Source organism: Delphinus delphis, chromosome 6 (assembly GCF_949987515.2).
Source record: "Delphinus delphis chromosome 6, mDelDel1.2, whole genome shotgun sequence".
Classification (NCBI taxonomy): Eukaryota; Metazoa; Chordata; class Mammalia; order Artiodactyla; family Delphinidae; genus Delphinus; species Delphinus delphis.
The window spans coordinates 58,935,504-58,961,438 of NC_082688.1; the positions used below are offsets into that span (position 1 = coordinate 58,935,504).

Genomic DNA, 25,935 nt, shown 5'->3' on the forward strand with positions numbered 1-25,935 from the left:
ATTAAAAAAAAAAAAAAATCTAATCCAAAAATGGGCAGAAGACCTAAATAGACATTTCTCCAAAGAAGATATACAGATTGCCAAGAAGCACATGAAAAGCTGCTCAACATCACTAATTATTAGAGAAATGCAAATCAAAACTACAATGAGGTATCACCTCACACCAGTTAGAATGGGCATCATCAGAAAATCCACAAACAACAAATACTGGAGAGGGTGTGGAGAAAAGGGAACCCTCCTGCACTGTTGGTGGGAATGTAAATTGATACAGCCACTATGGGGAACAGTATGCAGGTTCCTTAAAAAACTAAAAATATCATATGACTCAGCAATCCCACTACTAGGCATATACTCAAAGAAAACCATAATTCAAAAAGACACATGCACCCCTATGTTCATTGCAGCACTATTTACAATAGCCGGGTCATGGAAACAACCTAAATGCCCATCGACAGAGTAATGGATAAAGAAGCTGTGGTACATATATACAATGGAACATTACTCAGCCATAAAAAGGAATGAAACTGGGTCATTTGTAGAGACGTGGATGAATCTAGAGACTGTCATACAGAGTGAAGTAAGTCAGAAAGAGAAAAACAAATATCGTATATTAACGCATATATGTGGAACCTAGAAAAATGGTACAGATGAACTGGTTTGCAGGGCAGAAATTGAGACACAGTTGTAGAGAACAAACGTATGGACACCAAGGAGGGAAAGTGGTGGGGGTGGGGATGGTGGTGTGATGAATTGGGAGATTGGGATTGACATGTATACACTGATGTGTATAAAATGGATGACTAATCAGAACCTGCTGTATAAAAAAATAAAATTAAAAAAAAAATTTCTATCTTAACTTTTAAGCAACTCTAGGCCATATGCTCTCTGACTCTATACTAAGAGACCTTTTAGAATTTTTTCAGTGACCTTTTGGTTATTAATATATGGCAAGTATTTGGAAAGAAAATATAAATGCCAGGACTATATTCCACGTACTTTTCTTCAGTTTGGAGCTTAAAGTCGGATAATTCTATACTGCATTTTCCAATTAAAAAAATGAACTAGACTTACTGTGGTGATAATTTTGCAATACATACCAATATTGACTCATTATGTTGTATGCCTGAAATTAATATATGTCAATTATAATTTTATTTAAAAAGTGGAGCATCTGTCTATATGGATTTTGTTATGTTGCCAGTCAAATCATATCCCTCAGATATATGATGTTATAAAATGTACAGCTATGTCTCCCCTCCTTCCTGTTTTCTGCCAGATTTAATGGAGATTCTTTTGTATTTTGCTTTTGAATTGAAAAACAAAAATTACCACACTTAAACGCCCAGGGGCTAGCTTTTGAGAGTCCACATTTAGAGACATTGTAAAAAGTTACTTTTACTCTGTGGGCTCAGAGCCTAGGTATGCCTGATTCAAAGAAAACTGAAACAACAACAAAGGCTCACAACAACAAAGGCTCAATCTTCCTGGTTAGTTTAATAACATATCATTATAAATACTCAGTCAGTGGCTTTAGGGAAACCCTTGTCTTGTCAACAGGAGCTGCAAGATTTGATGGCTCTGCCAGAAAGTACTGGGAGGAGTTGGTGTTTGTTGTTATTCTGCACACACCACGGATCCTGTGTGTTTTTATATATTTACTTATTTATGGCACTGAGGGATTAAAACAGAGTGAACCATAAAGGTTTTCTGGAAATTATTTTAAAGTTTTGCAGTTTAAAAGATGGTTATTTATTTATCCAAATAATAAATATGCCAAGCTCTAGTTATACAAGATTGGACCAAGGAATGCCCAAATAACATCAAAAACTAATTTTAAGTCATGTTTTTAGATTGTTCAGAAGAGTCTAACATTGAACTGAATTATGTTCCTGAAATCCATACCTAAAATGTTCATTAATGTTCTTGTTCAACATCACTGTAATGGATAAGATTCTTTGTCCTTCAAATTCTTACTTACATTAGACTTCACTGTGGCATCAATAAATAAGAAAAAAATAACAAAATAGAGTGGGCGGTTTGATTTAAGGGGAAAAGTCTTTAAACGAATCTTTGGTTTGCCTGCTCTTGCTACCTCATTAATTCTAAATGGTGTCAGTCAGTTGAGTCTAATAGCTGTGAGTGTTACTACCATGGTCAGTTCCAAATTATAGTATTGATTAATTGATTGTCTTCTTCCAGTTTTGAATTATATGAGTGCTGGCTCAGGCAGCTTGGCTTAGGGCCCAAACCTTATTTTCAACGGAAGGCAACAAGGAATTTCACTGTTTCACTGCTGTGGTTAAGTGGATGCTCAGAAAACCAAAAGCTTTGGAAAGGCAATTGGACAAAAAAGGAATGTACTAAATATAAAAATATGTACTTATTGATGGTCTTTCTCCAACCTAGAGAAACAAGCAGGAAGAGAGTAAGTCAAAAATTCATCATTTCTCAACCTCAGAGTTCCCAAACAGTCTTGAAACAACTGACTGGGGGATGAGAGTAAGAGGGTAGAAAGATGGTCAAGAATGATCATGAGCCAGCATTTGCACCTGCGGAATTAAGTCCATTCAGGAGAAGTGTGGTGATTGTGGTACTTTCAAACCAAGTACAACTTCAAGTGGATTATGGGCTTGGCTACATCATAGGTACAGCTATCCAGGAAAGCCTGCCACATTGTGGCACCAGCAGGGCAGTGGTGCCATGTTCTTAGAATAATATAAACATTACCAAGTTGAAAGACAATACATGAGGCACTCATCTTGCGTTAACTTTCTGCTTTAATGAGAAACATAAAATGGATGGGTGTATTTGTCATTGATTCTTGTGGAAAGGGAAAAGCTAAATGGGGCACTGAGAAGTTAATAACTTTCACAGATCCATAGCTTTGCGTTTGTTTGCTGCCAGATCAATTCCCTTTCCCTACAAAATCTGAAGGGAAAATTGGTATGGAATGGAGTATCTCTGATTATAAAATTATATTCACATTAAAATGTATTTATAATCATTATTGGTCTTTCTTTTCAATATGAACACAATTATACTTGATTTCACAGAGAATTAGAAAGAAGAACCTTCATGGACATATATACACTACCAAATGTAAAATAGATAGCTAGTGGGAAGCAGCCGCATAGCATAGGGAGATCAGCTCAGTGCTTTGTGACCACCTAGAGGGGTGGGATAGGGAGGGTGGGAGGGAGACGCAAGAGGGCGGAGATATGGGGATATATGTATATGTATAGCTGATTCACTTTGTTGTACAGCAGAAACTAACACACCATTGTAAAGCAATTATACTCCAATAAAGATGTTAAAAAATAAATTAAGTAAAAAGAAAAAAAAAAAAAGGAAAAGAAAGAAGAACATTTCTTCCTCAAGTAAAGGGAGTGATCCTGAAAAGAAAGGAAAATGATTCCAGGGGTCCTAAATTGTAAAGCTTTAAAATCAATGTTTAGACAAGACTGATAAATGGAAATTTATAAGTAGAGAAACAATTGTGAATATATGGAAAGCATGTATCACAAAGTCAAATATGCTGATGAAAATTAGAATTTTGTGGAAGCATTTGCTATAAGAAAGGGGAGAGAGACTGCAAGTAAATGTGTCAATGAGGAGAAATTAATCTTCTATGAGTGGTGCTAAATTCAAGATTATTAATGATTATACATATATGAAAAAATCCTTAGTAGAAGCAATGATGTAAGAGTCTCTTGGCATAGATCCTATAATGAAAGTTCATAGAATAAATATGCATAAAATATAAAAGTATATTAACTTTTCATGGCTGTCTCAATGATCTGTAGCAAAAATAGGTCTAGAGCTGGGAAAGTCATATATTCTTTACTTAACAAATATTATTATAGGTTACACCATTTGATAGGTGCTAAGGATACTTTTCAGTGGGGATAAAAACAAACAGCATGCTTTTAGGGTGAACTCACACCATGTATGATATTATAAATCTAGTGTATTAGCAACTTGAAACAATAAATGCATATCTTAGTAAACTTAAGTATTTAGGTGTTAACTTAAGTATAAAACTATATCCTTAGCCCCTTGTGGGCAGGATTCAAATATAATTCATCCTGGTATACTTCTTAGCACCCAGCACAGAAACCCTAACACAAAATGGGTAGTCCACAGATATTTTTTGAAAGAAAGAATGCATTAGAATATAGCCTTTGAAATAACTTCCTCTCCAAAGCAATAAATAGTTTCCTTAAAGAAACATAGCAATAGTCACTAATAAAATATTATCAAATTTCAAGTGCTTGTGATCCAAAGCACATAAATATAGCTACTTTTCCCTCTCCCCCATGTCCTTTCCTCACCTGAATAAATTTGATTCACCCTTAGACTCAGACATCATGTTACTTCCTGAATAAGTGGTTCCTCACCTATCTGGACTAGATTAAGCAACCTTAACATGATCTCCAGTACTTCCCATATTTGGGAACTCTCCTGTAACTGTTTATTTAATTGACTATCCATCTTAGATAATGTCTGTCTTATCCCCCATTTGTGTCCCCTAGGCTCTAGCAAAGAGTTTCATACAGACAACTATTTGTTTTTTTCCAGATAGTATCATTCCTGACCTTTCTTTTCCATACCCCACATCTGGTTCGCTGGCAAATCCAAGTAGCTCTAATTTCAAAGCAATGCCTATCTAGAATTCAACCATTCCTCCCACTCCCAAAGCCTAACTTGGTCCAACTCTTGCCTGCATTATTGCAAGAGACTCTGTGCTAGTATACCCGCCACTTCCCCTGTTTCAATTAGTTAGTTCTCAACCCAGAAGCCAGAAAGATCATCTTAAAATATAAGACTAAACATGTCATTTTTCTGTTCAAAACCTTCAGTGAGATATCATCTCATATAGAACAAAAGTTAAAGTTCTTACTAGGAGATATGAGGGTCTTCCTTTCTTATCACTTCAGCTATGCTGGCCTTCTTGCTGTTGCTCAGTTCAAGTAAGCTTCCCCCCAGCAAGCAGGTATAGCAGGTGTAGCCATTATACCTCCTATTTCCCCTGTCTAGAATGGTCTCCCGCCAGTATCTACATGACTAACTCTTCTACTTTCTTGAGAGTTTTACTCAGAAATCATCTCTCAGTCCAAAATTTCTAAAATTTCAATATTCTCCTAACCTGATACTTTAATTTTCCTTCCCTGCTTTTGTTTCCTATTAGTGCTGATTCTGAGTCTGATATTCAGCAGGTAGAGTAAACTTCCCTTCTGAGAGGCCTCATATCAATTTGATGAGTAGGTACTCATTTATGCTGGTTGTTAAATATTTTAAACCTCACCCCTGCTCTTCACTATCTAATATACTCTATACCTCAATTATTTCTCTTTACCATCTACCTCCCCTACTCTAACATAAAATATTTTTGTTCAACACTGTATCACCAGCATCTGTGGAGCACCCGGTCTACTGTAAGGTACTCTAGCTGTATGCCCCAATTTTCGCCTATGCATGTTTCTACCTTAAAAGGTACTATAAAACATTGTTACACTTATTTCTTTCATGTTGTCTCTGCAGTAAGTCGTAAACTGCTTGAGGGCAGGTTTCACTTTTTCTTTTCATCTTTGTATTTCAATCATCTAGGGCACTGACTGGTTAATAAATATTCAGTGAATAGAAGAAAGAAGAAATGACTTTGTGCATACCCACAATTACTCATGTAAGATAAATTATTACAACTGTTATTATGCCTACCTACTTTTTAAAAAATAAATTTATTTTTATTTATTTACTTTTGGCTGTGTTGGGTCTTTGTTGCTGTGTGCGGGCTTTCTCTAGTTGCGGGGAGCGGGGGCTACTCTTCATTGTGGTGCACGGGCTTCTCATTGTGGTGGTTTCTCTTGCTGTGGTGCACAGGCTCTAGGCACGTGGGCTTCAGTAGTTGTGGCTCGCAAGCTCTAGAGTACAGGCTCAGTAGTTGTGGCACACGGGCTTAGTTGCTCCGTGGCATGTGGCATCTTCCCGGACCAGGGCTCAAACCCGTGTCCCCTGCACTGGCAGGCAGATTCTTAACGACTGTGCCACTGGGGAAGTCCCATGCCTACCTACTTTCAATGAAGATAAAATTAACTTAGATTGGTACAAATATAACCTTGTAAATTTTATAGGTCTAATGTATAAAAATTTATCTGTCTCAAGGATTTTTAGGAGCATAATCCTGTGCTCGAGGAGAAAACATTATATAGACAATCTTTTTTTGACATTTCTATGGTTTTAAATTGCAGTAATATGAAAATCTCAAGTAAACTGTAGACAGCTGTCTCAAACCAAAGATATTACATAGGAAATTTCATAATTCCATTCTATAACTACAGGCGATTTCTGATCTTTTAAAATATGATTTAAAAAATATGATTCTGCATAGGAAAATCTGGGATCAGATTCAAAAGTCTTTTTTTTTTTTTAAGTTTGGAACCCCTTCATGTGCTCAAGATTTAAAAAAAAATGAGATTTTTATAAAAAGTATCTTTAGGCCATCCACCACCAAAACAATTAACCCCTAAAATATTTTTAATAAATTATATAAGATCATACAAGGCATGTTTATCAAATGTACAAAAGATTGTCTTAACAATTCTTATAAACTTAGGACCCAAAACGATACTTACTGCCCATTTTACAGAACACTCCCCTCCTTATATGACCCTGTTTTGTTACTTCCCTTCCTATACATTGCCCCTGACCCAGGCAACTATCCCCCTGTTCAACGTAGTCCATTCTAGGCACTCCTGTCTTCATCCCATTGAATGTTTGAGAAATAGGTCAGGTACTAGCACAAACTTGCATAATTTAGAAATACAGAGCCAAATGCAATGGGTATAGTTTAGTTCCCAGATCCTGGAGATCTCAAAAAAAAAAACAGAAACCACAAAACAAACAAACAAAACAACCTCACAGCCTTTTATACATCCTTCTTGAACTTAACTTCTGGGTAATCCTTTATAACTGAGTCTCCAAGCCCATTCCTTTGGACAGCAGATGTCAGCTATCAGGCACCAAAATTTAGTATTTCAGACAACCTCAAAATGCTACCCTGATATTTCATTACCCATCTTTCTACAGCCTATAAATAGGAAAATAGTGGAAGAAAATGAGACAGTTAAATGTGAACACAGGGATTTGACACCTAAGAAGTTTCTCAGTGTACTACTGTGATTGTTCTAGTTCTACACTTGAACACCTATGATTGAATTTGATTAAAATTATTCATTCAGTCATTTATTTCTAGAGAGGGACATCTAAATTTGCATAAATATAATGTTGGACGATTTGACCATTAAGTTCACTGGGAGTTACAGGTCAACTTCTATTTACAGCTCTACTCAGCTGTTAAATACCATTCATTTTCTCCTAACCTTCTTTACTTAGGGAATTTTTTCTTTCTTGTCTTGATTTAAATATATATATTCTCCTAAAGACCACCCTCATTTAGAGAAAAAAAATGTAAGGCAGGATTTTTTTTTTTTTTTAATTAAGACTTTATCTTCTTTTTTTTTTTTTTTTTTTTTTTTGCGGTACGCACAGGCTCAGCGGCCATGGCTGACGGGCCCAGGTGCTCCACGGCATGTGGGATCTTTCTGGACCGGGGCACGAACCCGTGTCCCCTGCATCGGCAGGTGGACTCTCAACCACTGTGCCACCAGGGAAGCCCAAGACTTTATCTTCTAAGAGCAACTTAAAGTTCACAGCAAAATTGAAGGGACCTAACCATTTTCAGCTTCTATTTCTAGAAGAGAATTGATGAATATGACCAAAACTAGAAGATGTATACTTTATATTGATTAATATATAGCATTTTTAGGGAGAAATATGCTATAATCTGTATAACTATCTTACAATTTATTTTATACTACTTGTTTTATTTTTAGTCATTATGAACTAAATTTAGACTTAAAATCTTTTTTTTTAATCATCATCACTTTCTTGAGCAACTCAAATAACCCAAACTAGTAATGTTTTTGATGTTTATGGTGATGATGATAGCAAATATGTTTAATCCTGTCAATCTTGACTTAAACATGATAAAAATAATCCAATTTAAAAACAGGTGTGAACCCCTTATTTACAGTAGTCCATGTGAAAATCAGCATTAGGCTTTAGTTGTTTCATAAGGGCAACTGAAATCATGCAAAAGGCACAGTTAATTTAAAAAGCCAAAAGCACAATGGTCAGATCAAGAGATAATAGTGTTTCCACGTACTTATGGTAGCACCCAGGTAACATGTGTCACACTGTGTTTAATTCTAGGCATCAACCTGAAACATTTTATTGATATGCTAGGAGAAGGTATCACAGGATGAAATATCTGAAACTCACGTCGTAAAAAGAATGGATGAAGTAGGCATGGATATTTTACACAGAAAACAGAAGACTAAAGGAAGAAATAAAGACAGGTATATTTTTGCATCGATATGAAGAAGACTTTTCTTGCAGTTGGAGCTACCCAGTAATGAAAATGAGGTTTATGTATAGTTTTAATCACTGACTGGCTGACGGTGTGTCATGGGGAAGTTTCCTATGGAGTAGGAGACTGAATTATGTGAACTTCCCTCGTCTTTGTCTCAATTTTTCTTTCCTTTTCTTTTTTTTCTTTTTAATTCAAAAGATAATATGGTTTTCAATGCATAGTTAAAAAAACAAAACAAAACAAAAAAGAACCTGAGTCACAGATATTCTACCAAATATCTTTTTGATCTTGGGCAGCCCATTTTTCTTCTCTGGGTCTAAATTTATCATGTACAAAGCATGGCCTGGAGTCTTTAAAGTATATTTTAGTTCTGATGTTCTCTAACCATACAAATGTAGACATTGAATTAAACTCTAAGTCTATTCATGGTGCAGAATCACTACAATTATGGAGCTGGAAAGCAGTTAGAGCTAGAAAGCATTTAGTCAACCCCCATACACACCATTAGATTATACATATCATAGTTCCTAAATTGTCTTGCTAGTAAATCCTTGGAATAAGTCTTTCTTTTTAATGCTATGTGTATAATATGAACATTTTGGTTATTACCGCTGAATAAAAAAAGTAACTCTCTCAAGCAGAAATGCCCAGAAAACATCCTGCTGAGCTTTCTTCTTCTGGCCATACAGTCTGCATACACAATTAACCTTCCCTTAATTAGATTAACTTGTTCTCTATCTGAGACTGTCAAGTTAATACTGTAATCAAAAAACTATAATAGAGACCTGAATATGTCCCTGCTGTGTATAATGTTAATTACTTCTTCACTCAGAATAACTGAAATCAGGCTCACTTAATGGGATGCCTTAGTTAGCAGATCTGCTTTATTTCTCTAAAATAGTGCTAGTCAGAACTTTATAAACAACTCTTAAAATCACCTAAAAAAAAACATAGTATTTCTGACTTTCTTAACTGATGCAATTCCAAGAATTGACTAAAATTGCAGAAGGTTACTATTAGTTATATGAAAATATTTATAGGCATTGGCATTGGTCCTTATATTAAAACATGATACGGCACGGCAAATATTCAAATGTTATCATTAAAGAAACTAAATTGCACTTGCCAAAATTAGCACAACATTTGGATATAGAACCCACAGTAATATCAGGTTCACCCCACATATCTGTGAATTTCCAAATTCAGACATTTTAACAGTTTCTTGCTAGCGTTAGCTTAATCCAACTATGAAAAGTGACACAATTACATGAAGAAGAAAGCTCATTTAACCAAATTGACTAAACTTGGTCAATGGCCCTAAGGCAAAGTGTTTTAAACCTTTAATTACAGAATAGTGTATTTATCATTAACAGTATTTTATATATCTCATAATGTTCTCAATCAATCACTTATTAAGTATCCATGATGTCAAGGCAGTCTTTCAGCCACTGTGACGAGTATAAACATGAGTAAAAAGACACAGACGCTCCTTTCAAAAAGTTTACAACCCAGGCACTTAAGGAGGAACTGGCAGGAGAGTGGAAGCCTCGTGCTTTTGCCATCTAGTAAGATGGTTTTAGTTCTCTCAACTCAGGGCAATCAAGGACCATGTCAAAACATAGTGGCCTTGTTGTCTCTGGAGTTCTACTGGGTTAGAATTCTGATACTACTACCACTTGTATGACATTGGGTAAGATATTTAGTTTCTCCAATTCTCAGGTCCTTCATCCTAACGGGGAGATAATTAGAGTACTAACCTCAGAAGTATAATGTGAAAAGTAAATGAAATAGGTGTGCAAATTGCTTTGCACATAATATGCACAGCAAAAACAAAGGTTAAGTATATTTAAGAGATACATTAAATAAGAAAGCTGTCTTTTCTTTGGCAAGATTAAGAAGTTAAATATTTTGCAAAGTATTGGATTTAGATGCCTGCAATCAAGACTGATTATATAACATTCACAGACTAGAAAGGGAAATAAGAATTTCTAACACAGTGCCCTGAAACAACACTGTGAGTGAGCTGGTGGTCTTAGATAAATGAAGGGGAAGACAATTTGGTAAATACTGATCAAATATAATGCCCTAAAGAAAGTGTACTGGGCTTCACCTTATAATAGAATTGATTTGTCCTGAAGAAGCAATGTCATAAATGGAGGTATATTTGAAATACTTCGGTCGGCACTAGATCAGACAGCAGTAGAACTTAAAAGAAAATAGGAACATCACTTCTATTATTAGTTTTATGAGAATAAGTAACTTGGATTTCCAAACAACTGGTTTTTAAATTAACTCTGGAATATAACATGCTCAGAAGATGGGAACTGATCTATACAAATTGCTGAACCATAAAAGCAGAATTATTAGTATCATAAGAGAGTCATGAACAAAGACACATGGGAGTTCAGAAGAAGAATAAGACATCATTTTGACGAGGAGTATCCAAGAAAGCTTTAGGGTAAAAGTGAGCTGAATCTTAATGTATAAAATAGAAACCAAAGGGGAAACAGGCTGAAAGCCTGAAATTAAATTTCCTACAATCTCCATCTCTCATTTGTTTGTTTAATCCTCATCTTATTTGACTTCAATGGCATCTTGGTTTCTGAAGGATCTTTGTGTACCTTTTCTATATACAGATACATACTTTACCTTAGAGTCATAAGAAGTATCAACCCCAAAATGAAGTTAAAAGGAAATATGGGACGTGGCATCCTGTCCTTTAAATTGGGAATACAACATTTTTAGCAGATAAGAGTATTTGAGCATGCTAAGGAACTTCTAAACTTTGTAAACTTCATTTAAAAAATTTGCATTTAGAAACAACAATTAAAAACCATTAAGTTTATTTTATAAGTCATAACATATTTATACTAGATAATAGTTTTAAGTGGTGAGCCAACAGATCAAATATCTTAGCAAGCATAGGAATTATTTATTTCAAAGAATTATAATTTTAAGATTAGACACACACTGTGAAGCTGCAATGAAAAAAGGTACTTGGTAGAGAATTTTATCAAAAAGTATGAGAGATGAATGATTATATTAGAGAGAGGATATGTAAGGTAACAAAGCTGTGTTAATAGCAAAGTTTTGTTGGAAGGTAGTGAAAATTGATAACCTGCAGTTGTTTAACAGAGATTAGACAGTTAAAATTTTGTTAATCTATTTGCTAATTTGTTTTCTCACTTTATTCCCTCATTAACAATAAATAGCTTTGTAGCTCCAGAAGAACCAAAATAAAGTATATAGGCGAGACCACTGCCAAGGGCTAATAATTTCATGGCAGCAGCAGCTAAATTCAATCAACATTTAAATCTTATAGGCATCTGCTGCTCCAGATCAAAACATTAACCCATTGTTAGATTTCTCACATACTCATGACTAACACCATCTATAATTCAGAACTGAAAAATAAATCTGTCATTGACAGATTTTTTCCTAGTTGTTCCACTGTTTTGAGTGTGTTGTAATTTTATTTATAAAAGAAAAAAAAAACAACTCAGTCTTAGTATATTTTATAAGAGGAATATCAAGTGAATAAAATATAATGTTTGAATATTTCATCCAACCAAACCAATATTTGTTGAGTGCCAACTACATATCAGGCATTTTATCAGGGTGCTACGACCCTAGGAAGAAAAGGAGTTAAGATGTGTTGTAGACTTACCTTGTGTTAGCCACTGTATGTGTTTTCAGACACAGTCCTTGGCCTCAAGAAGCTCAAAACCTAATTAGAAAAATAGAAATAAAAATTATTTAAAAAAATATTTCAAACACTAAGTTGTCTTCAACATATCATATTTTCACCATTCTTTTTTTTTTTAGGGGGGATTGAGATAGAGGAGAAAAAACAAGAGGGTTAATGAGAAGCTGGTATCAATTTTATGTCATACAAACTTTAACTGAAAGAGTGAAATACCAACTCAATATGGAATGTTCTTTTGTCCACATGATGGAAAGCAAAGGATATTGAACATTCCTTACAATTCTGAATTGGGATTATAATGTCTAACATAAAATGGTTAAATTAGCTTCTTACAACATCTATTTCATCAAGTCTAATGAATGTCATAGCTTGTTGCTTCCTGAAATTACATAATACTTTCAAATTTCCCATCCTCTGGTCTTTGTGGAGCTGGATGCTGCCAAAGTTCTTAAGGGGATCACTTAAACCATAGCAGCCAAGATAAAGCAAATCCTTGTCTCCCTATTGATCCTGGGACTAACTCACATGGAAGAATTCTAAATCTTATCAGAATTACATTTATGGAAAATAATCTCATTATTAATTTTTCAAAACTCATACTCTGAAACATGTAAAAAAGCACTTTGTCTTAATTCCTTAGTAGAATTTAGAATATCTTAATTATTCCTGTTTGTTTTTAGAATTATTTCCTTCTGTCCAGACAACCTTCTTCTCAACTCTTTTTCACACGTTCAACTCTTGTTTCTCCTTCAATTCCCAGGGAAGTTGTCATCTCATGCAGAAAGCCTTCCTTGACATCGTGCTTCCTCCAAGTTTCACTTCAATGTATTTTTTAGATGCTCCAACAGCTCTGTGTACTTCCTTATCACGTTACCTTGTGTCACAGAAACTGGCTAGTTGTTTAGAAAACTGTTTGCCTTTTCCTCTTGTTACAGAGCCGGGCTATGTTCTTTCAGATAGATGTGAGATGTGACTGAATTCTTCACAAGGGAATACAGCCAAATATAAATCATGCCACAATCAGTCCTGGCCTTAAAACATCTCATACATGATCCATTATTCTGTGTTCCTATCTGCAGGTAGAATCCCTGAGGACCTACAGAAGAAAGATCCCTAAGAAGGAAAGAGCCTTGTCCTTCAGTCACATCTTTCAGGATCACCTCTCACCTCCGCTAATAAAGTCTATTCACACTAAGAGTGTTACAAAAATGACTATCCATCACCTGGCCCTGACTAGAAACATCTAATGGCACTGGAGTTTCAGGTAAATGAGAATCAAACTTTGGTTCTTTTTTTATTGAAGTTTAGTTGATATACAATGTTATATAAGTTATAGGTGTACAATGTAGTGATTCACAATTTTTAAAGGTTAGATTCCATTCATAGTTATTATGGAATATTGGCTATATTCCTGTGTTGTACAATATCTCCTTGTAGCTTATTTTATACTTAATAGTTTGTACCTCTTAATCCCCTACCCCTATAGTGTCCCTCTCCCACTTCCTCTCCCCACTGGTAAACACTAATTTGTTCTCTATATCTGTGAGTCTATTTCTTTTTTGCTATCTGCATTAGTTTGTTGTAGTTTTTAGATTTCACATATAAAGTGATATCATGCAGTATTTGTCTTTGTCTGTCTGACTTATTCCACTCAGCATAATACCTTCAAAGTCCATCCCTGTTGTTGCAAATGGCAAAATTTCCTTCTTTTTTATGATTGAGTAGTAGTCCATTGTGTGTGTGTGTGTGTGTGTGTGTGTGTGTATACCACATCTTAACAAATAACTTAAAATTTTATATGGAAACACAAAAGACCCAAAATGGCCAAGACAAAATTGAGAAAGAAGACAGAGCTGAAGGAATCATGTTCCCTGACTTCAGACTATACTACAAAGCTATAGTCCTCAAAACAGTATGGTACTTGCACACAAACAGATCAATGGAACCAAATAGAGAGCTCAGAAATACATGCACACACTATGGTCAATTAATCTATGACAAAGGAGGCAAGAATATAAAATGGAGAAAAGACAGTCTCTTCAATAAATGGTGTTCGGAAAACTGGACAGCTACATGTAAAAGAAAAAAAATAGAACATTCTCTAATGCCATATACAAAAACAAACTCAAAATGGATTAAAGATGTAAATGTAAGACAAGATGTTATAAAAATTTACAGGAAAACATAGGCAGAACACTCTGACATAAATCACAGAAAAAAAATTTTTTTTGATCTCTCTCCTAAAGCAAAGGAAATAAAAGCAAAAATAAACAAACGGGACCTAATTAAATTTAAAAGCTTTTTGCATATCAAAGGAAACCACTGACAAATGAATAGACAACCTACTGAATGGGAGAAAATATTTGCAAATGATACGATCGAAAAGTGGTTAATATCCAAAATATAGAAACAGCTCATACAATTCAACATCAAAAAATAAAAACAAACAAACCAAAACCCTGATCAAAAAAGGGGGCAAAAGACTGGAATAGACATTTTTCCAAAAGAGGACATGCAGATACCCAACAGGCACATGAAAAGATGCTCAACATCAATAATCATCAGGGAAATGCAATCAAAACCACAATGAGATATCATCTCACACCTGTCAGATCGGCTGCCATCAAAAAGAACACAAGTGGGACTTCCCTGGTGGTCCAGTGGTTAGGACTCTGCCTTTCCACTGCAGCGGGCACAGGTTTGATCCCTGGTCAGGGAACCAAGATCCCACAAGCCACGCAGTACTGCCAAAAAAAAAAAAAAAAAACTGTTGGTGGGAATGTAAATTGGTGCAGCCACTGTGGAAAACAGTATGAAGGCTTCTCAAAAGACTAAAAATAGAAGTAACTGTCATCCAGCAATTCTAATCAAAAGTGTATAACCAAAAGAAACAAAAACAATAATTCAAAAAGATATATGCACCCCAATGTACATAACAGCATTATTTACAATTGCCAAGATACGGAAGCAACCTAAATGTTCATCAACAGATGGATAAATTTTAGTTCTCTGAGCGATTAAAATGGTGGGTATTACAGCACTTAGCCTACAAAGACTGTGATTATTTAATCTGTTTGACCTCCCCCATTGGATTATAAGCTATAGTACTCCCACAGAAACTGGTTTTGTTTTGTTCTAGGTTGCAGCTGGAACATAGTATATGGCACATGATGACCATCTCTCTCTATTTTTTTAATAACTTCAATTTTATATGATAAAATGTACCATGAAGATTTCATAGGAAATATTATTGCAAATACAGTTTTCCCTTTGGGCGTGGGGGGATGCAAGGCTTCTTTTGGCACAGTCTTCAAAGTACCTTTTGGTAAAAACCTTAAAGGTAGAATCTGATTTTGGTTTGGAGTTCAAAGCAAGTGACAACATTGAAACATTTTTTGCAAAACTGCTTTTGTAGGCTTCTATTTGCAGTTTTGGGTAGAATGGTGAGAGCATTTGCAAAACGTTAGTCAGAAATAACAGACTCAAAAACTCCCTACTGTAGTTGCAGTGATTTGGAATGTCCTTCAAACTGCCACTGGGGATTTATCGCCAATGGAGAGAAAATGAAAGATAATTTTCTTTCTTTTTCAAAACAATAACCAATCACAGCACCCAAGACCTTCTGCTCTTCTCATAGTACAATGAAATAGCTTTTGAATTTCAGACAAAAATAGACACACCTGACAAGCAATATCAAGCCTTACTCAGCAAGCAACCATGTACTTATTGCCAACCCATCTCTTTCTCACCTTTCTTCTACATTTAAAAACACTATATACACTGACTCCTTTCGGGAAGCCACCTGTTTGAGGCCACTTCCCAAAGGGCTCTCCATAAATTTCACCCATCTGTCTCTTTACTATTGTCCACTTACAGGTTAAATTTAGTCCTGTTTGGCAGAACCTAACTTTCAGACGCATACTTCCTTTACTTTCAGCCCTGTTTAAGTGAGGAAAATATAGAGATGGTCAGATCTCCCTGCTTCTTTTCTGAAGAATTAAGAGGAAGCTTTTCCTGCTAGACATGCAACTGCATTGCCTTTTAACCTGAAGTAAAAATCCTCAGGCACTATTCTGCAACTCACTTAGATTATTGCTTAACGGCACTGTTAGGCTATATTTTATGATAGCTTTAATACATTTGTAGTTCACTCACATCAATGTTAATATATCATTTACCTTGGTAAAGCACTTGTCTCTTGAGTGTCAGGCAAATGCACCATTGGATCTGCCAACTGAAGCCATTTCTTAGGGATTTTATAGACATGAATGCAACTCTTCTTCTTCTCAGACCACTCCAAAGCTACCTTTCCTTTCTGACTACAAATATCAACCTAATCACCAGTTGATCTAGTAGAGGAGACAACAGAAAGTATGTAACGCCAGCCCAGAATAGAAAACATTCAATTCTTTCTAAGTCATGCTTCATGTTTAGGTCAACTGAATTTCCTACATGTGGCCAAAGTGCAAATTATTAAGTCTCAATTTTGTTTCTTTTCTGAAGACTAAGGATAAGATGGATCATAAATTCCTCTAAGTGGGAGAAAATGGATTTTTGGCAGTTGATTTCACCAAGTAAGCACACCCTCCAGCTCACAGAACATGCCTGATACGGGTGAGAGGATGAAGCACACAAGAAGAGAACTGGTGTAAAGGCATGGATTCTTTCATCTCTATGCTCTCTGCCAAAGTTCTAACTAATTGTTGCAGCTGAGGAAGCTGTAAGAGCTAAAGTCAATAACTTTCAATAGCAGAACTGTCCATGGTGAGGTATAATCTCGGCTGATATACTTTTAGTAGTTACAGATGTTCACTGGAAATTGTTCTAAGAACTTTTGAAGGTTTCCATTTACTTTGGACATAACCCCAGTTTTTTGTTCCCCCCACAGAAATAAGAAACATCTCATAAATAGCCTTTCCTCTAGTGTGTTTCACATTGGAAGAATATCATCTTTTATTTTTTAAACAGAGTTAGCTAAAGTCAAATCATGTTATTTTACATTCTGACACATAAAAAAATACTTTGGATTTCCTCACTGTAATTTTTATCTTTGCTATATGGCATCCCTTCTGTTATAATGTGAAAATTCCAAGTTTCATTAATGACTCATGACTCTATCTTATGTAATAGGCATATTTTAATTAAAATACTTCAAACTTTAAAAAGGCATTTTAACAGAAAGATGGAGTTGAATTTATATGCTCTTTTTACAACTCTATTTAAATTTTCAAAAAGTTTACTTCATATGAAGATCTTTTCTTCTGTCAATTCTATCCTAAAACACCAAAAAAATCCTGATTATCAAAATAGCATGCCATTTTAAAACAGTTCCTACATTAGCACAAGTAGCTGTGACCCTTTAAAGTGGTTTAAAATTACATATTAAAGAGATTTCAATTGGAGTTTTCATTCACTTTTATTTTGAATCGCTTGCACTTGTTTTTCTTTAGTCCCATTTTTCATGGATTCAAGTTTGTATTAGATAAGCAATACTAGGTAAGCAAACAGCCAGAAAAAAAATAAAATTTGAAATACCTAAAGGTAACTGTTCAAAATTATCAAATTTGTTTTTTCACATGCAGACTGTAGAATAGAAAATCAGTTTAGATCAGGAAGAGAGTATGTTTTAAAGTTTTGTTTTGTCAAACATGTCAGACACCCTAAGTAACATATTTTTGACCCTTCCTCCTCTCCTTCTCTTTTTTATTTTGTTCCCTTTCTACTGTAAATATTTAGTAGATTGAGTGATTTGGAACTTTGTTAATTGAACAGAAAAATCCTACCTTAAACCACATTGCAATTAACATAGAAACTTAGGAAAAATATTCTACAATAAAGAAGGTTACTGGAGTATAAGATTTTCATAACACATATGGCAGGATATACAAACTGGGATAACAAATGTGCATCTCATCACTAAAGAATGAGAGGTTTTTTTTCTTTTTTAACATCTTTATTGGAGTATGATTGCTTTACAATGGTGTGTTAATTTCTGCTTTATAACAAAGTGAATCAGTTATACATACCACATATGTTCCCATATCTCTTCCCTCTTGCGTCTCCCTCCCTCCCACCCTCCCTATCCCACCCCTCTAGGTGGTCACAAAGCACCGAGCTAATCTCGCTGTGCTATGCAGCTGCTTCCCACTAGCTATCTATTTTATGCTTGGTAGTGTATATATGTCCATGCCACTCTCTCACTTTGTCACAGCTTACCTTTCCCCCTCCCCATATCCTCAAGTCCATTCTCTAGTAGGTCTGTGTCTTTATTCCCGTCTTACCCCTAGGTTTTACATGACCTTTTTTTTTTTTCTTAGATTCCATATATATGTGTTCGCATACAGTATTTTTTTTTCTCTTTCTGACTTACTTCACTCTGTATGACAGACTCTAGGTCCATCCACCTCACTACAAATATCTCAATTTTGTTTCTTTTTATTGCTGAGTAATATTCCATTGTATATATGTGCCACATTTTCTTTATCCATTCATCCGATGATGGACACTTAGGTTGCTTCCATGTCCTGGCTATTGTAAATAGAGCTGCAATGAACATTTTGGGACATGACTCTTTTTGAATTATGGTTTTCTCAGTGTATACGCCCAGTAGTGGGATTGCTGGGTTGTATGGTAGTTCTGTTTTTAGTTTTTTTAGGAACCTCCATACTGTTCTCCATAGTGGCTGTATCAATTAACATTCCCACCAACAGTGCAAGAGTGTTCCCTTTTCTCCACACCCTCTCCAGCATTTATTATTTCTAGATTTTTTGATGATGGCCATTCTGACTGGTGTGAGATGATATCTCATTGTAGTTTTGATTTGCATTTCTCTAATGATTAATGATGTTGAGCATTCTTTCATGTGTTTGTTGGCAATCTGTATATCTTCTTTGGAGAAATGTCTATTTAGGTCTTCTGCCCATTTTTGGATTGGGTTGTTTGTTTTGTTAATATTGAGCTGCATGAGCTGTTTATATTTTTGGAGATTAATCCTTTGTCCATTGATTCGTTTGCAAATATTTTCTCCCATTCTGAGGGTTGTCTTTTCATCTTGTTTGTAGTTTCCTTTGCTGTGCAAAAACTTTTAAGCTTCATTAGATCCCGTTTGTTTATTTTTGTTTTTATTTCCATTACTCTAGGAGGTGGATCAAAAAAGATCTTTCTGTGATTTATGTCAAAGAGTGTTCTTCCTACGTTTTCCTCTAAGAGTTTTATAGTGTCCAGTCTTAACATTTATGTCTCTAATCCATTTTGAATTTATTTTTGTGTATGGTGTTAGGGAGTGTTCTAATTTCATTCTTTTACATGTAGCTGTCCAGTTTTCCCAGCACCACTTATTGAAGAGGCTGTCTTTTCTCCACTGTATGTTCTTGCCTCCTTTATCAAAGATAAGGTGACCATATGTGCATGGGTTTATGTCTGGGCTTTCTATCCTGTTCCATTGATCTATATTTCTGTTTTTGTGCCAGTACCATACTGTCTTGATTACTGTAGCTTTGTAGTATAGTCTGAAGTCAGGGAGACTGATTCCTCCAGCTCCAGTTCTCAAGATTGCTTTGGTTAAGAATGAGAGTTTTTTTGACTGTGCGTTTCCACATGGTCTCTTTAAAAAAACACGCAGGAGTTTTTGAAAGCCCAAGTACTTTCTAAATTATTATTTTTTAACTCAAGGTACAGTGCACTTATAGAAAAGTGCATAAGGAATGAATCATACAAAAGCTAACACCAGGTAAACACCACCTGGCTCAAAATATAGAACATTTCTACGGCTACAGCAACCTCATGCTCCCTCACAATCCCATTTCCCCCTCTTCATCAAAGGTAAACAAACATTATCTTGATTTCTAACCCTATAGTTTAGAGCTGCCTTGAACATTATATAAATATAATCATATATTACATATTGCTTTGTGTCTGGCTTCTTTATTCACCATTATGCTCATTGGTTTCATTCATGTTGCAATTTGTCAAAAATCATTTGAATGTACCACACTTTCTATATCCATTCTATTGTTATTGAACATTGGGTCATTTCTAGTTTAGAGCAATTATAATTAATGCTGCAATAAACATCCTTGTAAAATATTTCTTGGTACACATGTTGTATATAATGAGGAGTGGAACTGCTGGATCATCTGGTACATACATGTTCAACTTCAGTAGATAATGCCAAACTGTTTCCCAAAGTGGATGTAGCAATTATACTCCCCTGAAATACATGTATGTGTTCCTGTTGTATCACGTCTTTGCCAATACCTGGTAGGGGTACTTGCTTTGAATGTCTAGGTTAGATCAGTGAAAGAGGAGAGAGAGAATGAAGGCTTGAGGTGGAAGCAGGAAGGCTCCTGACCCAGAGTCTAGTTGACTAGTAGGAGAACAATGATTGTTCTGTGAGTGGTGAAGATTTGAACGTCACTGCCAAGGATTTTTCTTTGAAGTCGGAGAATCCATGAAGTGTTGGTGAGCCAAGTGAAAAGCATGGTATTCTGTAGAATTATGAGGGTGCAAATTAATCTGGCAACGGAATTTTGGTGCATAATAAATTGTGTGTGTAGGGGAGGGAGGGCTTGAGTCCTTTCACAGGCAAATAGACAAATCCAATACATAAAATAGGAAGAGTCTACGTAGGAGAATCATTAGAAATATCTAGAGTGGTAGATTAAGGATGAAAAGTATCACAAGAGTAAAAGTTTGCTACGAAGAACTACTTTATATCATTCTATCCTGAACAACATCTTATTCTTCTTGTGATCAATTTTGAACACAGTGTGTCTCAGAAGGGATGGGAAAACAATTCCACTATTTTCTGATATGGGAATTTCCCATCAGTGTTTACTGAACTGTTTTAGTAAGTGATTGCTTTATAAGGTAATTATTTTATAATTATCCTATAAAGCCTACTTTAAAAAATGTCCTCTAGAGCCAGAAACAATCATACAATTTTATAGTTGGAAGAGGTCTTGGACAACATCTAATTAAACCTTCTCATTTCACAGATGAGGAGGTATAGATGCACAGTTGCCCAGTTACTTGATCAGGCTAAGGCACTAGTTAATGCAAATGCAGAAGAATCCAGGCCTTTTGACCTAGAAGATAATCATCATAAATTCACTTTATTAAAGCAACACTGAAAAATGTCTTTCTTGATTTTCCTTACGTGGCCTATTTCTACACATCTATCAGAACTCACCAGAGTTCATCTACTTTAAGACCTTTTGATCTCCTCTTTACTTTCATCTACTTTAAGATCTCTGATCTCCTCACTCTTTAAGTCTGAGTTACATGTCTTACTATGTCTTAAATGACATTTTATAACGACTTCTATTCTGAAATTATCTATATACTTATCTCTTTGCCCAATATATTGAGGAACCAGAAGGTAGGGACTGCTTTTTTCTCTGCTTAGGCCTTAGCATTTTGCAAAAACTTAATGTACAACAGTACTTGTTAAATATTTGTAGAATGAGTTAAATGTGTCAAAATTTGGTCCATAATCATTTTGGTATGTATGTAGGTAGAGGTGAAATATGTGACTTTACCCATCATGTTAGTCTTTTGGGCTGTTCATTGATACTTCTATTTCTCTTCTTTTCAGGCACATGGTAGAAATGTAGTTCCTTATACCTTTGAAATTAGTGTGGCTCTGTTATTTGAGCAGAAGTAACACATGTCACTTCCATGAAGAAGCCTTTAATTAGTCATCAATTTGCTCTTCCCTCCCTCCAGCTTCAATGATCTTGGAGACTGAGTGAGGAAAACAATCCTTAACCAACCCATAATAGACATGTAGGATGATAGAGAAGTAATCTCTATTGTTTTAAATCAACAGGATTTTAGAGTTGCTACTGCAGTATAACCTAGCATGCCCTCGCTTAATTGTAATGAGATGAGACTGGGGACTCCGGGAGAGAATGAGTCTTTGTATGTGGGAGGGACATGAACCATCAGGGGCCAAAGGGTGGACTGCGGCAGACAGTTTCTAAAATGGATCTTGAAGATCTCCATCTCCCGGCATTTGTGTGCTGTGTAAGTCCCTCTCCTTTGAATGTGAGTTAGACCTAAGATTTGTTTCTACAAAAAAAAAACAAAAAAAAAACAAAAAAAAAACAAACAAAAGTGATAGGATGTTGCTTATGAAATTAGATTTTTAAAAGACTGTGGCTTCCTTCTTGATCATCCCTCTGACTTTTTCTTTCTTGGAGCCCTTGGTCTGGAGAAAGTGAGCTGCCATGTGGTGAGTAAACCTATTGAAAAACCTACATGGCAAGGGATTAACGTCACTGGTTTATATCAGGGAAGTGTGTAAGGTTTGTAAACAGTCAATGAATGAGCTTGAAAGTGGATCTCCTGTGCTTTGCCAAAATCATGTTAGTATACTTGGAAGTGGATCATCTTCCATTTGGGCCTTGAAATGACCCCAGTCCTGGCTGATACCTTGACTGCAATCTTGTGAGAGATCCTGAGTCAGAGGCACCCAGCTATACAACCCTAATTCATAACTCACAGAAACTACGAGATAATGAAAACTTGTTGTTTCAAACTGCTATGTTTTGGGATAATCTGCTACCCTGCAAGAGATAACTAACACATTTTGTGAGTAATTCCCTGTGTAAATATGTTGTAACAATAGGGCAGACACATTCACTTCATGTCAGACATGCCTGATGATGACTATATCTGAAGTTAAATGTACTCTTTTAATTCTTTATTTATGGAAGCATTGTAATATAGTTATAGCCCATTGGTGGATATAGGAACCCAAAGCCATATAAGAAGCAAATTCATACTTTAGTTATTTGAATCAGTTAATTATATCAAAACTTTATAGATATGAACAAGGATTTCTGAATCTAAGTAATGGTGATCAGTATTTAGCATACTAGGAAGTCAGGTATTTTGGACCTCTTTGATTTTCCCAGATAACAGAAAACATGATTTGTACATTAAGGAGAAGCATGGGTTACATTAGACCATTTTCCTGTAGCTCCAATATAAGCTGACATTTACATAAATAGCTATGCCAATTCTTGTATTGTTTCTGAAAAATTTATCAAAATATGGTCAAAAGAGTGAAAGGACAGTATGAGATGAGGGCTCTCAGGCTATTTTGAGTCATCTGACTCTAAAAATGAGGGCATGACACCTACACGTTTTCCCATAGCTGTTCAATATCAGGAATCCAGGACAGTGTCTGTTCAGTAAATCAGAGAGTTAATGTTAAATTCTATATAGCAAAGATGAAAAAAATAAGTTGTAAGAAAAAAATTACAAAGTATGTGGGAGAAAGCAAGACAGCAGGTCTCATAGGAAAAAATAAACTCTTATGCTGAAAAATTTTCTGCTAGCAACCTTAGGACAATACAATAAGGCTTGAGCCCCACAGAGGGATGCTGCTTAGCTATTAAGCTAACAAGAGACTTGGAAGACAGGTATTCTAGCTATTAAAAGGTTTTTCATAGGTGAGTACAATTGTTTTCACATGTTTGAAATCTACCCTGTTTCAATCCCACCAGGCATTCCTGATGAATACTGCATTTTCCACGGAAACAACCATTTATAATTTCCTTTTATTCTTGTTTGTTATTACAAAAGACTCGGTCTCAGGGGGCTTTGATTAAGATGAGACAAAGAATGAAACAAATAAGAGTCTGTTAAATGTCTGCCTGAAACCAGAGCTGCACCACTAAATATGAAAGACTCTTCAAAACCAATAATAAAATAATCACCCTTTTTGCAAGACTGATAAGAAAACGAAGGCGAGATGTACATTTGGGGAAACTAATTTACACTGTAGGAGGAAAGAGGAGGAAGAAGAGCAATGACAGAAAATCAACTGTTAATAAATATCAGAGAGTGCCGAGAAATCACAAGATAAGCTGTAGCATATGTTCCTCCAGCTAGAATATGGCAATCATTTCTCTGAGAAGAGAAGCTCATAGGCTCCCCCACCCCCTCCAACAGGCAATCATTTTGCATTTTACATTATTTGAAAAGAGCTTGATTATTTTCCTTTGAAAGAAACCGGACTGATTCACATTTACCTGTCAACAGAATGTTCTATTCCTCTGTTTTGCCTGTCTATTTAAAGGCATATGACCTGACTATGAAATCCCATAGACAAATAGTTCATCAGATGTAAATAAATAATAGTGAGTGACCAGCTCATGTTTTTATGTGGTTTTTTTTGGCTAAATTATAATCCATAGCCTGATAAATATGACTGATAATTGCAGTAATATGTTGAGATAATGAATATTGCTTTATTCAAGGTCAGATACAATCTTTAAAAATCATATCCAGAGGGAAAAGTTCCACATGAAAATGATAATTATGTTATTTGAAGTCTAGTTTAAAAGGAGCAACATAATATATAATCTCTTCTGGCTTTGTAAACCTGTATATTTAAACGTTGCTCTATCAAGAAGGGATCAACAAGAGAAATGTGTAAAGACAAACAAGAAGTGGGCAGCTTGTCAACTGACTTATATGGGTTTGATTTTATTTATTGAAGTAGGGTTCTAGGATCCAGTGCCTTAGTGAGACAGTGGTTCTAGAAGCATTTATGTAGCATTTCTAAATATTATACATATATTGCATATTATTGAAGGGGGATAGGGAACAAAATCCTTCACTGAGCATCTAAAAACTTGGGTTCTAGTATGAGTTCTGCAGCTTATCAAATAGGTATCTTCAGTAAATCAGCGAAACATTTTTAGCTTTAGTTTTCTCATTGCACCAAATGAAAGATATGAAAGATATAAATCAATCAATAACATTATCAAGGATCAATCTAACACAATGAACCTTATGTATCACAATTATACTACATATTTATATATAATATCTATGTATTTGTATATGTGTATGTGTGCATATAGGTATGTATATGTATGTGTGTGTGTGTGTGTGTGTGTGTATATATATATATATATATATATATATATATATATATATATACACACACACACACACATACACAGACTTCTCAAATAAACATATCATTAGGCTGTCATTGTGACAGCACTCAAAGCTATGAAAACTTTACCAAAATTCTGAGATAAAGAAAGATAATTCACACTGAAGCTCAATTTCACAATGCTACTCAAGTAATTCACAAAGACATTCAGTTTAACATTTGGTTTTGCAAAATGAATCGGAATATTCTGTGTGTGGAATGCAAAGATGATCCTTTGAAAATGGAAGATCTTTGGGTGATTGGAGCTCAGTGTCCATTATCAATAAACTATCAAATTCAACCTAACTACAGGCCTACAGGAAGGCCTATTCCTACCAGGCCAACAGGAAGACATATTTCTAGATTACACAAGAATTATGGCAGCCTCTGTTTCAGTATGTTCCTCAGCAAGTTGATATTAATATGAACTTTTGCGGTCTTCAGGTTTTTTATTAAAATATTGTCTTGTTTTGTTTTTTTTCTTCAGTTCATCACACAGCTTAAGATCTTTCATCTGAATGGAGCATTCACCTCCTTCAAAGAGTCTGTAGCATTGTTGCTTTTAGTCAGATATTAGCAGTTTTCCTTAATCATAAACATTATTTAAATGCAAAAAAAAAATGTGTGCACACAAAGATAAATTTTTTACATGGACTATAGATTTTTCACAATGCTGAGGAACTGAAAGAGCTATAGGCTGTCAAGGGCAAGAGAGAACAAATTACCTAAAACGTAGTGCTGGAAGCAGAATTGTGGGCAGGTCATAGATTCATCATGACTAATTAAGTAGAAACGTTTCATAAATGCTAATGTTTAGAAATTGTGAGAAAAACATTTTATGCA

General features: G+C 35.2%; 1 protein-coding gene across 6 annotated transcripts in view; it reads right to left on the bottom strand.

Annotated features, from left to right (window-relative positions):
• Positions 1–25,935, bottom strand: part of PTPRD (protein tyrosine phosphatase receptor type D) — a 2,140,681-nt gene that overhangs the window by 800,194 nt on the left and 1,314,552 nt on the right. For all 6 annotated transcript variants that reach the window (XM_060014745.1, XM_060014746.1, XM_060014743.1 and 3 more), the window contains one exon: positions 12,099–12,158. The gene's annotated coding sequence lies outside the window, so the exon portion shown is untranslated. The remainder of the gene's footprint in view (positions 1–12,098; positions 12,159–25,935) is intronic.